The sequence below is a fragment of the Saccopteryx bilineata genome, chromosome 4 (assembly GCF_036850765.1).
Source record: "Saccopteryx bilineata isolate mSacBil1 chromosome 4, mSacBil1_pri_phased_curated, whole genome shotgun sequence".
NCBI lineage: Eukaryota > Metazoa > Chordata > Mammalia > Chiroptera > Emballonuridae > Saccopteryx > Saccopteryx bilineata.
Window position 1 is genome coordinate 299,387,327 of NC_089493.1, and position 11,233 is coordinate 299,398,559.

Here is an 11,233-nt window from a genome sequence, read left to right on the forward strand (position 1 = left end):
TAATGCTTTCACGTGAGAGTTTTTGTGTGGACATACGGTCTTAATTCTTTTCTGTCTATACTCGGGGGGGGGGAGTATTTCTGGGTACTCTGGTAACTTTATGGTGAATGTTTTCAGGAAGTAGCTGGATTGTTCTTCAAAGGGACGGCAGCATTTCACGCTGTCCCAAGCCCACGTCTGGGACGTCCAGGGACCCCTACACCACTTCTATCTTTAAGAATTCTTGCTATTGTTTATTTTTTTATTATGTCCAAGCTAGTGGTGGGAAGTGGCCTCTCACTGGGGTTTCTCTATTGCATTACAGTTCTGACCATGTGTTCATATACCTGTTTATCTTCTATGCCGACACCCAGTTTTAATTGGGTTATTCACCTTTTATTGTTGAATTGTTGTTGCTCTTTACATAGTGTGGATCCAAGACCCATATCAGACATGTGATTGGCAAATATTTTCCACTCCAGGGTTTGTTTGTTTTTTCCCCACCTGTATCCTTTGAATCACAGTAGGTTGCTTTAGGTGAAATCCCAACTGACCTACTTCCTCTCTGATTGCTTATGTTTTTGGAGTTGGAGCTAAAAAACTATCCTCTAACCCCGTGATGGCGAACCTATGACACGCGTGTCGGCACTGACACACATAGCCATTTTCGATGACATGCGGCCGCATACCAGAGAAGAATGGAGCCACATGCCGAGAAGGATGTTTCATCCTCGGCTTCTGCACGGCCAGGTGCAGTAGCTAAAGATAAAATATTTGCTGTCATGTGAGGTCTGTAGGCCAAAACAACAGAACTCCGGCACAGAGCGTCTAGTTCTGGGACTTCCGGTTAGGCCGTTAGGGGATCTTTGACCTCACTTCTGGCCGGCGGAGCAGGGAGCAGCAGAATGCCGTGGGGGACGCATCTCTGGGGGCCCTGTGATCGCCATTACCAGCAACCACATAACCACAGCAACCATCATCCGATCTCCTGTTCTGGGGTGTCGTGGATTTCTAATTGACCATCATGACTGAGATAAGTGAGGGGGAGGCTGGGAGAGGCGAGGGCCTGTGCTATGGGTGCTGTTTCCCGTCATTAGAAATAGTGGCCGCCATCTTAATTTACATAAGATGCAACTTGCAGAATTTCAAGACAACATCTGGGCTCAGGTGTCTGTCGACTTGAGGTCAAAGCTTGTGAATCTGGAAAGGTGCCGCTTGGAGAATCAAGAGGAGTGCCACTACGAACAGGAAATTTGGAATGCCTGGAACAGATTACCAGACACTTTTAGCACCTCTACGTACTTTTGTGAGACCTTATTCTCAGCGTTAAATAATATCAAAACACACAAAAGAAACAAATTGACAGATGAAGTTAGTAGTGCTTGCTTGGGCTTGAAGTGTACAAAATATCAACCTTCAATTGAAGATTTAGCCAATGAAATTCAGCAACAAAAAAGTCACTAATAGGCAGGTTAGTTAAAGAATTCCCCCTCCCCCTCACTTATCTTAGTTTACGGCATCCCACACAAGTTAAATAATATCAAAACCAACAAAAGAAACTGACACAAATGAACAAAGAAGTCACTAAGCAGATAAGTTAAATAATTAGTTTTTGGTTTCTTAAATACAGTTACACATTACAATTATACATTTTTGTTATTTAAACTATAAATATCGTGAAATTATGGTTGTTGTTTTTTTTCTCGAAGTGACACACCACCCGAGTTATGCTCGTTTTTTTTTGGCGAATTTTGACAAACCTCTCTCAAAAGATTGCCCATCATCACTGCTCCAACCCAAGAAGACACCCACCTGTGTTTCCTTCTCACGGTAGTAACTCTTCCTCTTCTTGTCCTGGGTTGGTTTTGCGTTGATTTTTGAGTTTTACGTAAGGTGGGCGTCTGACCTTATGTTTTCCCGTGGATGAGCCGTTGTTCTGACATCGTTGCCTGTGGTCAGTCGACCATGAATATGTGGGGTTAGCATTGACCACTCATTTCTAGTTTATTTGTGTCTCTATATGTCATGTGCCCCAACTGGGCAGTCCTGCTTTACTGTGCTTGGCACCAACTGTTGCGGTCAGAAAGCATGCGTTCCCTGACCTCTCTCTCTCTCTCTCTCTCTCTCTCTCTCTTTTGACTGTTTTCGGCTGCTCTCAGTTCCTTGGGATTTTATACCATCTTGGCATCAGCCCGTCCGTTTCGGCGAGAAAAAGTTTCATTGAGCTGGAATTAAATCTTTAGATCATTCTCGGGAATATTTTATTTATTTATTTTCCTGAAGCTGGAAACGGGGAGGCAGTCAGACAGACTCCCGCATGCGCCCGACAGGGATCCACTTGGCACGCCCACCAGGGGGCGATGCTCTGCCCATCTGGGGCGTCGCTCTGTTGCAACCAGAGCCACTCTAGTGCCTGAGGCAGAGGCCACAGGGCCATCCCCAGCGCCCGGGCCAACTTTGCTCCAATGGAGCCTTGGCTGAGGGAGGGGAAGAGAGAGACAGAGAGGAAGGAGAGGGGGAGGGGTGGAGAAGCAGATGGGCGCCTCTCCTGTGTGCCCTGGCCGGGAATCGAACCCGGGACTCCTGCACGCCAGGCCGACGCTCTACCACTGAGCTAACCGGCCAGGAATATTTTTAACCTTCAGATCACTGTGTTTCCACAGATGACCACAGATGGTCCTCCCCCAATTATTTAGGTCATTTTACCCTTTCCTTTCACAGCCGTCTGTAGTGTTCTGTGTTCAAATCTCACGCGTCTTTTCTTAAATTTACCCCCTCAGTACTTCATACTTTTTTAGCACGTTATTCTTTTTAAAAAGTATCTATTGCATTGATTTTAGAGAGAAAGGAAGGGAGAGAGAGTGACAGGAACATCGACCTGCCCCCGATTTGTGCTCTGACCCGGGATTGAACCGGCAACCCCTGTGCTTTGGGACAACCCTTGAACCATCCGAGCCGTCCGCCCAGGGTTGCGTATTCTTCTCATTGCAAATGGAACGGTTTTGTTCACTTCATCTCCCTTTCATAAGACGCTGGACTGTGGCCAGCCGCTCGGGCCGAGGTAGGACGCGTCCAAAAGCGTGTCCGTGCTCACGCGGAAGCCCGCGTGTGCGTGGCCTGAAACGTCTCCCGTGGACGTTTGGGGAGTGTTTGGGTGTTTCTGGTCCTTCCCTACGGACTGGAGCGCTGGCTCTCGGGGTGAAAAGGAAGGGACTATTCCTAGCAGGCGTCTCAGACAGCTGCCGTTCCCTGGGACACCCCCCCCCCCAAAAAAAAATACACCCCTGGTCGGGCACCTTCCTTTCAGACCTGCAGCGGACATGACCAGGAAGGAACACGCATTTCAGTAGTAAGTGATGGGGGGCCGTCCCCTCCGCCCCCGCCCCCGCCTCCTGACCCCCAGACACAGCCCCCCCACCCACCTACCCCGCCGCTGTTGCCAGCCCTGTTACCAAGACGCTCGGAGCTCGTGGAAGCATCGCCTCACATCTGTTTCCCCTTAGATGCACGGTAGCAGCCCCGTCCAGCTCGCTGTTGGTTTGGTTCTGGTCTTCTGGCCGCGAGTGATGAGCCATTGGAGCAGCGCGCGCGCGCAGGGGCGAGACCTCATGGTTTCCCACGCCTGGTGCACGGGGAGCGTGTGAGGTCCCGCCTTCCAGCATCACTCAGGATCTCAGGGCTGCGGGGGTGGTGGTGGTGGTGGGGGGGCTGGCGCAGACCGCGTCTCCCGAGTAAATCTGCTGTTTATTTGTCTTCGCTGAGTCCCATCCGGTCTTTCTCCCGAGAACACACCGTGCCGTGCGCGCGCGCGCGCGCCGTCTGCGGGAACGGGGAGAATGGGGTCCTCACGGGCTCTGTCCGTCCTCATCTCTGCAAAACCGGCCCCATCGCCGACGGCACTCCTGTGGGGCAATTATCGTGACCACGGGCGGGCTCCGTGGAGGTGACCCAGGCAGGAGGAGCCACGGGGAACCCCACCCCCACCCCCGCCATTGGAACAGGCCTCTGTGTCTCGCAGGATGGGATGCAGAAGCGGTCAGAAGTGTCTCTGAAGCCGTGGTTTTGTGCACGGGTCCGTGATCCTGGGATTCCCCGTGCGCACGGTCCGGTCCGGTCCAGAGCGGGCCTGGCTTCCCCGCCCCCCGATGGGAGGCGCGGTAGTCTGCACGTCCACCGTCCCGGACCCCCCGCGGCCAAGGTGGCCATGGTGGGGCCTCCACAGCTGGCTCTTGTCACTCTTTTGATTTCCTCCGGCCTCCCCGAATCTCCGTGCCCCCTGCCCTTCCCACCTCATCTCTGCGTCCATCCGTGTTGCAGAACTGAAGGGTGTTATTAGAACCAGGTTGTGGATGCGCGCGCGTGTGTGTGTTTATTCTACACTATTTATCCCCTGTGCACACGGGTCTGCAGCCCCACAGGGATAAATGCTGTTCCACCAGCACCCCCATCTTATATCCCCCCCCCCGGGAAGCCACACATGTGTCCCCATTCCTACAATTTAGTCATTTTAAGAATGTCCCACAGATGGGATCCTCCTGTCCACAGCCTCTGGGGAGCTGCTCTTACCCCTCAGCCCACTTCCTTCGAGGTCCAAGACACATGGTTTCCCGTATCTATACCTCACTCCTTTTCATCGCTGGGGCGGTCCTGGTGGCTCATCGCACGCGGCCCTGTGGCCGGGGCTCCGTGAGGCCCACAGACCAGGTGTGCGTCTGTGACGGCGTCTCGGGAAGAGGTCAGCGCTCGGATCGGAGGACGGAGTGAAGCAGCAGGTCGCCCTTCCCAGCGTGGTGGGCCGCGTCGCATCAGTCGAGGGTCTGACCTGAGCAGAGAAGCGGAGGGAGGGAGAAGTTTCTCCATCTCTTTGGGCATGGATGTTCGACTTCTCCTGCCTGCTGACGTCACAGGTCCCGGTGCCCGTCCTTTGGAACCGAAATGGGACGACAGCCAGGTTCTTCTGGGCGGACGGAATCTTCACTGCACAGGGTCTGTGTTGTAAGTCACTGCTCTCGATTTCAAAGGGTGCCCACCGGGCATGACGCATTTGCCTGGTTCTAGGGTCCACGGCTGTGACCAAATACAAGCCCACGTGAGGGTTGCTCGCTGCCAGCACAGCGGGAGTGTCCAGGGGAACCCGCCAGACGTAAGGAATGAGGGGGACCATGAAGAGACAATAAAACTCACCGTTACGTACCAGCATGTTGTGGGGTGGTTCCATTCTTCACTCCGCATTCCTCGTCGGTGCCTGTGGACACCTGCCCCCCACCCCTGGCCAAAGTCCAACGGCCGATGCTTCTCTGTGAGCCCAGTGGGGTCCCGGACAACATCAGGGCATGCCGCCTGTGGTGAGAGTGTGAACAAGGAGCTCTCTCGTGTCCCCGCGGGAAGATCACTGCCCCGTGGCTGCAGCTGGACAAGGAGATTTGAGGGTTCTCCTGCTGGTCCACGTCGTGATGACCGGAGGATCACACAGGACGACGTTAGTCGTTCATTCAACAAACACTTAGGCCTGACCTGCGGTGGCGCAGTGGATAAAGCGTCGACCTGGAAATGCTGAGGTCGCCGGTTCGAAACCTTGCACTTGTCTGGTCAAGGCACATGTGGGAGTTGATGCTTCCTGATCCTCCCCCCTTTCTCTCTCTCTCTCAAATGAATAAAGAAAAAGACTCCCCCCAAAGTAAAACAAAACAAAACACTTAGGGCAGGGGTCCCTAAACTTTTTACACAGGGGGCCAGTTCACTGTCCCTCAGACCGTTGGAGGGCCGGACTATAAAAAAAACTATGAACAAATCCCTATGCACACTGCACATATCTTATTTTAAAGTAAAAAAACCAAAATGGGAACAAATACAATATTGAAAATAAAGAATAAGTAAATTTAAATCAACAAACTGACCAGTATTTCAATGGGAACTATGCTCCTCTCACTGACCACCAATGAAAGAGGTGCCCCTTCCGGAAGTGCGGCGGGGGCCGGATAAATGGCCTCAGGGGGCCGCATGCGGCCTGCGGGCCGTAGTTTGGGGACCCCTGACTTAGGGGGTGTCCGCCTTATGCCCAGCCCCTTAGGAAGTCTGGCCCCAGGGGAGACAGGTAGCCCATCAGTGATCAACTCCGTCTGCTCAAGTCCGAGCCACGTTGCGGGGAGACGGAAGGAATCGGCAGGAATGGACGTAAGTGGGACGGGTCACACCTCCCTGGGGGACCCCTGGGGGGTCGTGCACCCTCACTGGCGTGAGGCAGGTGCAGTCGACCTGCGTCCGGAGCAGACGGAACTGAGTCTCTGACCAAAGGCAGCGTTTGACCCGAGAGGCAGAGACACTCACGAACTGGATGTCCGTGGGGGTCCGGGCGGGAGAGGCCTGTGTGTGTGTCGGGGGGCAGCGTCAATGGGCCTGGCTTATATTTGCAGCGGGAATGGGGCACCCCTGCCGCCCGCCCTGGGGCAGTGCTCGGGATGGCTTCCCGATCGATCGATCGATGGGTCATTCCTGCCACCTGCGTGGTGTCCTCCTCTCCTGGGGGCTTTATAACCCGGGCTTCACCTCCCCCCCTCGGTCTCGTGACCTCTTGGGGCAAAGGGAAAGAAAAACAAGGGCTGGCCCCCCCAGCCCCCGCCCGCCGTCCCCAGACGCGGACGCCTGAGAGGAAGGGTGAGGAAGGGGCTTCACTTCAAAGTGGCCCGTTTCCCCGTCTCCCCTCCTGTCCCCGCCCTGTGCTCCCGGACCTCTGACTCCCCGCTGAACCGGGCGGGCTTACAGAACACCGCCTCCCACCCACGCCAGGGAAAACACACCCCCTCCTGCTTGTGGGGGAGGGGGCGGGGGGGACTTCGTAAGCCTCCTCATGCCTTTCTAATAAAAATTCATTAAATATCAGTTATTGGAGGGGATGAGGAGGGGAGCAAACAGCGGCCCACAATTACAACGGCCGCTTTGAAGTTTCCCCCCCCCCCGCCGTCTGAACACAAAGCAAACTGTTGGGGCCGGTCCTGTGGGGAGCTGCCCACCCTGCCCATCCTGGAACGAGCGCGCTGGGGCTCCCCCCACAATGAACAGATAACGAGGGACACAGGGTGGTCCTCAAGTTCTTCCCTCTCAGTGTTTCCGCCTCATGGTTCGAGCAAGTGGGATTTCGAGATCAACCCGGGCACGGAGGTTCAGCCCGTGCAGACGGAGGGCAGAGTGGGAGTGAGTGGACCCCGCGCCCAGCCGGCCAGGGTCCCGCGGACGACACAGGGTGGGGTTGGGGGGGGGACCGCCGGAGGGCTCGAGGGGGGCCTCTTCCTGCGGCAGGCGCGACGGCCACGGTTCTGAGTAACAGGAGGCCACCATCGTGGGGGAGATCAAAGCGGCCGGCGAGGTTTACGGGGGTCTGCAGAAACCTCCCCCCGGGGGACATGTAAATCTCCGTGTCCCCTCCCCGCCGTTCCCCGTCATCCGGACGACACGTCCTGCCACGTGGGGCCGGAACAAAGGGCTGCTTCAGACATGAACCCAGGGTGGCTTCCAGGAGGAGGTGTGGGCGGAGGGAGAGACAGAGACAGACAGACAGCTGGACACAGGGCTCCCCAGGAACTGATTCAGCGAGCTCTGATGGTATATGTTTTTTTTGGGGGGGACGGCATGTGTGGAGCGTTTGTGCGTACGTATATTCTTTTTTTTTGTATTTTTCTGAAGCTGGAAACGGGAGAGACAGTCAGACAGACTCCCTCATGCGCCCGACCGGGATCCACCCAGCACGCCCACCAGGGGCGATGCTCTGCCCCTCCGGGGCGTCGCTCTATCGCGACCAGAGCCACTCTAGCGCCTGGGGCAGAGGCCAAGGAGCCATCCCCAGCGCCCGGGCCATCTTTGCTCCAATGGAGCCTCGGCTGCGGGAGGGGAAGAGAGAGACAGAGAGGAAGGGGGAGGTGGGGGTGGAGAAGCAGATGGGCGCCTCTCCTATGTGCCTTGGCCGGGAATCGAACCCGGGTCCCCCGCACGCCAGGCCGACGCTCTACCGCTGAGCCAACCGGCCAGGGCCTGCACACGTATATTCTTATGCTTTCTATTTTATTGTGGTGAAATCCATACAGCCTGACCTCCACCATTTTAAAGGGGAAAGTTCAGGAGAACATATTATGGTTCCATGTATAAATGGGGAAAAAAAAACTCTCCCATGATCAAACAAAAGAAAACAAAGCCCACAGACCTGTCGACATACGAAGATCCATCCGACAGCTTCCGGGAAGAAGAGAAAAGAATAAAATACAAACGAATAAATGAATTCAGTCACATGACAGGACAGAGGGTCCGTCCACGGAAACAAACAAACAAACAAAAAATAAAATAAAATAAAATAAAATAAGGCGGAATCTCAGCACCATCATGGTCTTGTCCACAGCCTGTCTGTCCAGGTCCGAAACATTTTCGTTGACCCAAGACGATGCCTGTGTCTATTTTCTTGAACAATCTCTTTGTGTGTGTGTGTGTGTGTGTGTGTGTGATTCAGAAAGAAAAGGGGGTATTTGTCCATCTGGGCTGCGTTTGGGCCGCGGCAGCCCCAGAAGCACGTGGACGCAGCACAGTGTGGACATTCCCAGGGCGGTCACCAGGACCGGTGGACGGCTCTCTCCGTGACTCCCGGGGTTTGTACGCCGCCCGCCAACCAGGGCCGGGTCCCAAACGCACGTCGTCATCGTAGGAGGGAAGAGAGGCTGGCTGGCTTCCCGGTGTCGGGGGCTCGTTGTATCGGAGACCCGTGTGAACATCCCTCTGTGACCCCCCCTCCACACACAGACGCCCAGCCTTGTCTGACCGTCGCTCCGGGGAGCCCAGGGGGTCACCGGAAATCAATACTGTAATAACCGGGCCGGGCTGCCTGCCCTTCCGGTCCCGCGATAGCCAATTAGCCGGCGTTTAGTGACGCTGACCCCTCGCCCGCAGAATGAATCGTCTTCATAGTGTCAGCGTCACGGGGACCCATCCGTCTTGCGGGGCGGGGCGGTGTGTGTGTGTGTGTGTGTGTGTGTGTGTGTGTGTGAGGGGGTCGTCTTCCTGGGGACAGAGGTCCGGGTTCAAGGCGGTTAATGGGATCGTCACTCATCCAGGGACAGGCGGGGCGGGGAGGGCTCCCAGCGGTCACGTTCGCACGCTTGGACGCGGGGCTTGAGCTGTGCCCCCCGTCCTGAGCCAGCCTTCCGAGGGTCTCTCACGAGGACAGACTCGTGGTATTCCCAGCGGCACCCACGTGAACCGGGGGCTCAGGGAGCACGCACTGACCTCCCCCCAACCCCCGTTGTGGGGTCTGTAGATCCAAGGTCAGGGTGACCGTCCACGTGCTGCTGTGAGGTGGCCACAGGTTTTGTGAACATCTCGGGCTTTGCAGACGCCCCGGCCATTCTTCAATCAAAGACTTGGGCGGGGCGGAATGGAGGGAGGCGTGAGAAGGGGCACGATCCCGGAAGAACACACACGAGCTGACCGATCTGGGGGCTGGCGTCCTTGGGACCCTGTTCGGTTTCCCGGCCCTGGACGGAGCCGTCGGCCCTTCGCCGGGACAACGGGCTCAGTGAGCGTGTGACTCGGTGCCCTGGACGGGTGGCCAGCACAGCGGCACTCAGGGACACGTGGGTTAACAGAAGCCGCTCTGCCCGTCCCCTGGCACACACACACTGGTCCCACCAGCAGAGCGGGCAGGGGCTTCTCTACCCGGAGCACCCCACAAACCAGCTCCCCCCAGGGAAGCCGGGCTCAGGTGCAGGTGGACAAGGAGGGGACTTCGGTGGCCGGGGTTGTGGGAGGCAGGTGGACACTCACAGGTGTGGGAGGCAGGTGGACACCCACAGGTGTGGGAGGCAGGTGGACACTCACAGGTGTGGGAGGCAGGTGGACACCCACACAGACACGCCCAGGGAGGACGGGAAGCGTGAAGCTGGGGGCAGCCGGAACCCCTCAGGGTGCCCGGCTCCGACGTCGGAGTCGCCCGAGAACCGTGAGCCCCCCCATTCTCGGACCCGCACCTTCTGCCTCGGCCGTTTCTGGGTGCCTTCCAAGGCCAACACGGTCCCCGTGGGCAGACCGGCCGGCCACGTGCATGAGCCTCCATCGGGTGACTCTCAGAGATGTGGGGTTCATGCTCGCTGGCCGGGGTGGCCCACAGGGCGGGGGGGGCACACACCGCTGTGTGCAGAGGGGGAAGGCGGGCATGTTAGCCCGGGGCCCAGCACCCCCGCAGCCGTGAACCCAGCATCTGGGGGCCGACCGCGCCGTCCAAGCAGGCGTCCCCAAACTACGGCCCGCGGGCCGCAATGCGGCCCCCGGAGGCCATTTATCCGGCTCCCACTGCACTTCTGGAAGGGGCACCTCTTTCATTGGTGGTCAGTGAGAGGACCACTGTATTTGGCAGCCCTCCAATGGTCTGAGGGACAGTGAACTGGCTCCCTGTGTAAAAAGTTTGGGGACCCCTGGGACTCCAACGTGATCAACACTTCGCGCGGCTGATTGAACCGGCCGTGTGCCCTCTGCTGGGGGGTGGACAGAGCGGGGTGGCCGTGTGGGGGGACCCCAGCTGTCCGTCTGCATTAGGGGGAGCAGGGTTGCGCTGCCCAGCGCCCTCACCGGGCCATTACTCCTTAACAGGGACGGCATTGTTTGCGGGTAATATTTCCTGCTTCCTCTTAAGGTGCGCGCGCGCGCGTGTGTGTGTGTGTGTGTGTGTGAGTGTGAGTGTGACTGTGCACAACCCTGGCTTCAGCATGGCCACCGGCACGGCCCAGGTCACACTTTGCAAAGCCGGAGAGGTACCAGCCGCCCCGGAAGCCCCCAGAGTGAGCGGCACCCACATGAACTGAAGGCTCACGGAGCACGCACTGACCTCCCCCCACCCCTCGTTGTGGGGTCTGGAGGTCCAAGGTCAGGGTGACCGCAGACTCCGTGTCGGTGACAACCCTGTTCCCGGTTTAGCGCCAGTGTCTTCTTCTCGCTGTGAGTCCCCGGGCTGCTGTGCGGTGGCCTCATCCCCAACGGTCCCAGAGAGAGGGGGACACTTGGTCTCGGAGTAGAAACCCCCCACCCTCATTCTCTCCGCGTGGCCCCCACCGGATCCAGAACGGCCCTCGGCGGGTGTGATGCTTTGCTGGGACTGCGGACCCCCCCGGGGGGGGGACCCCCAGACCGGAAAGCTAAGGGACCCCGGTCACGTTCTTGTTATCGTCGTTTCCATAGGTTGTAAATTCTTCCCCAACTGGGGTTGTGCTTGTCCCTGGATTTG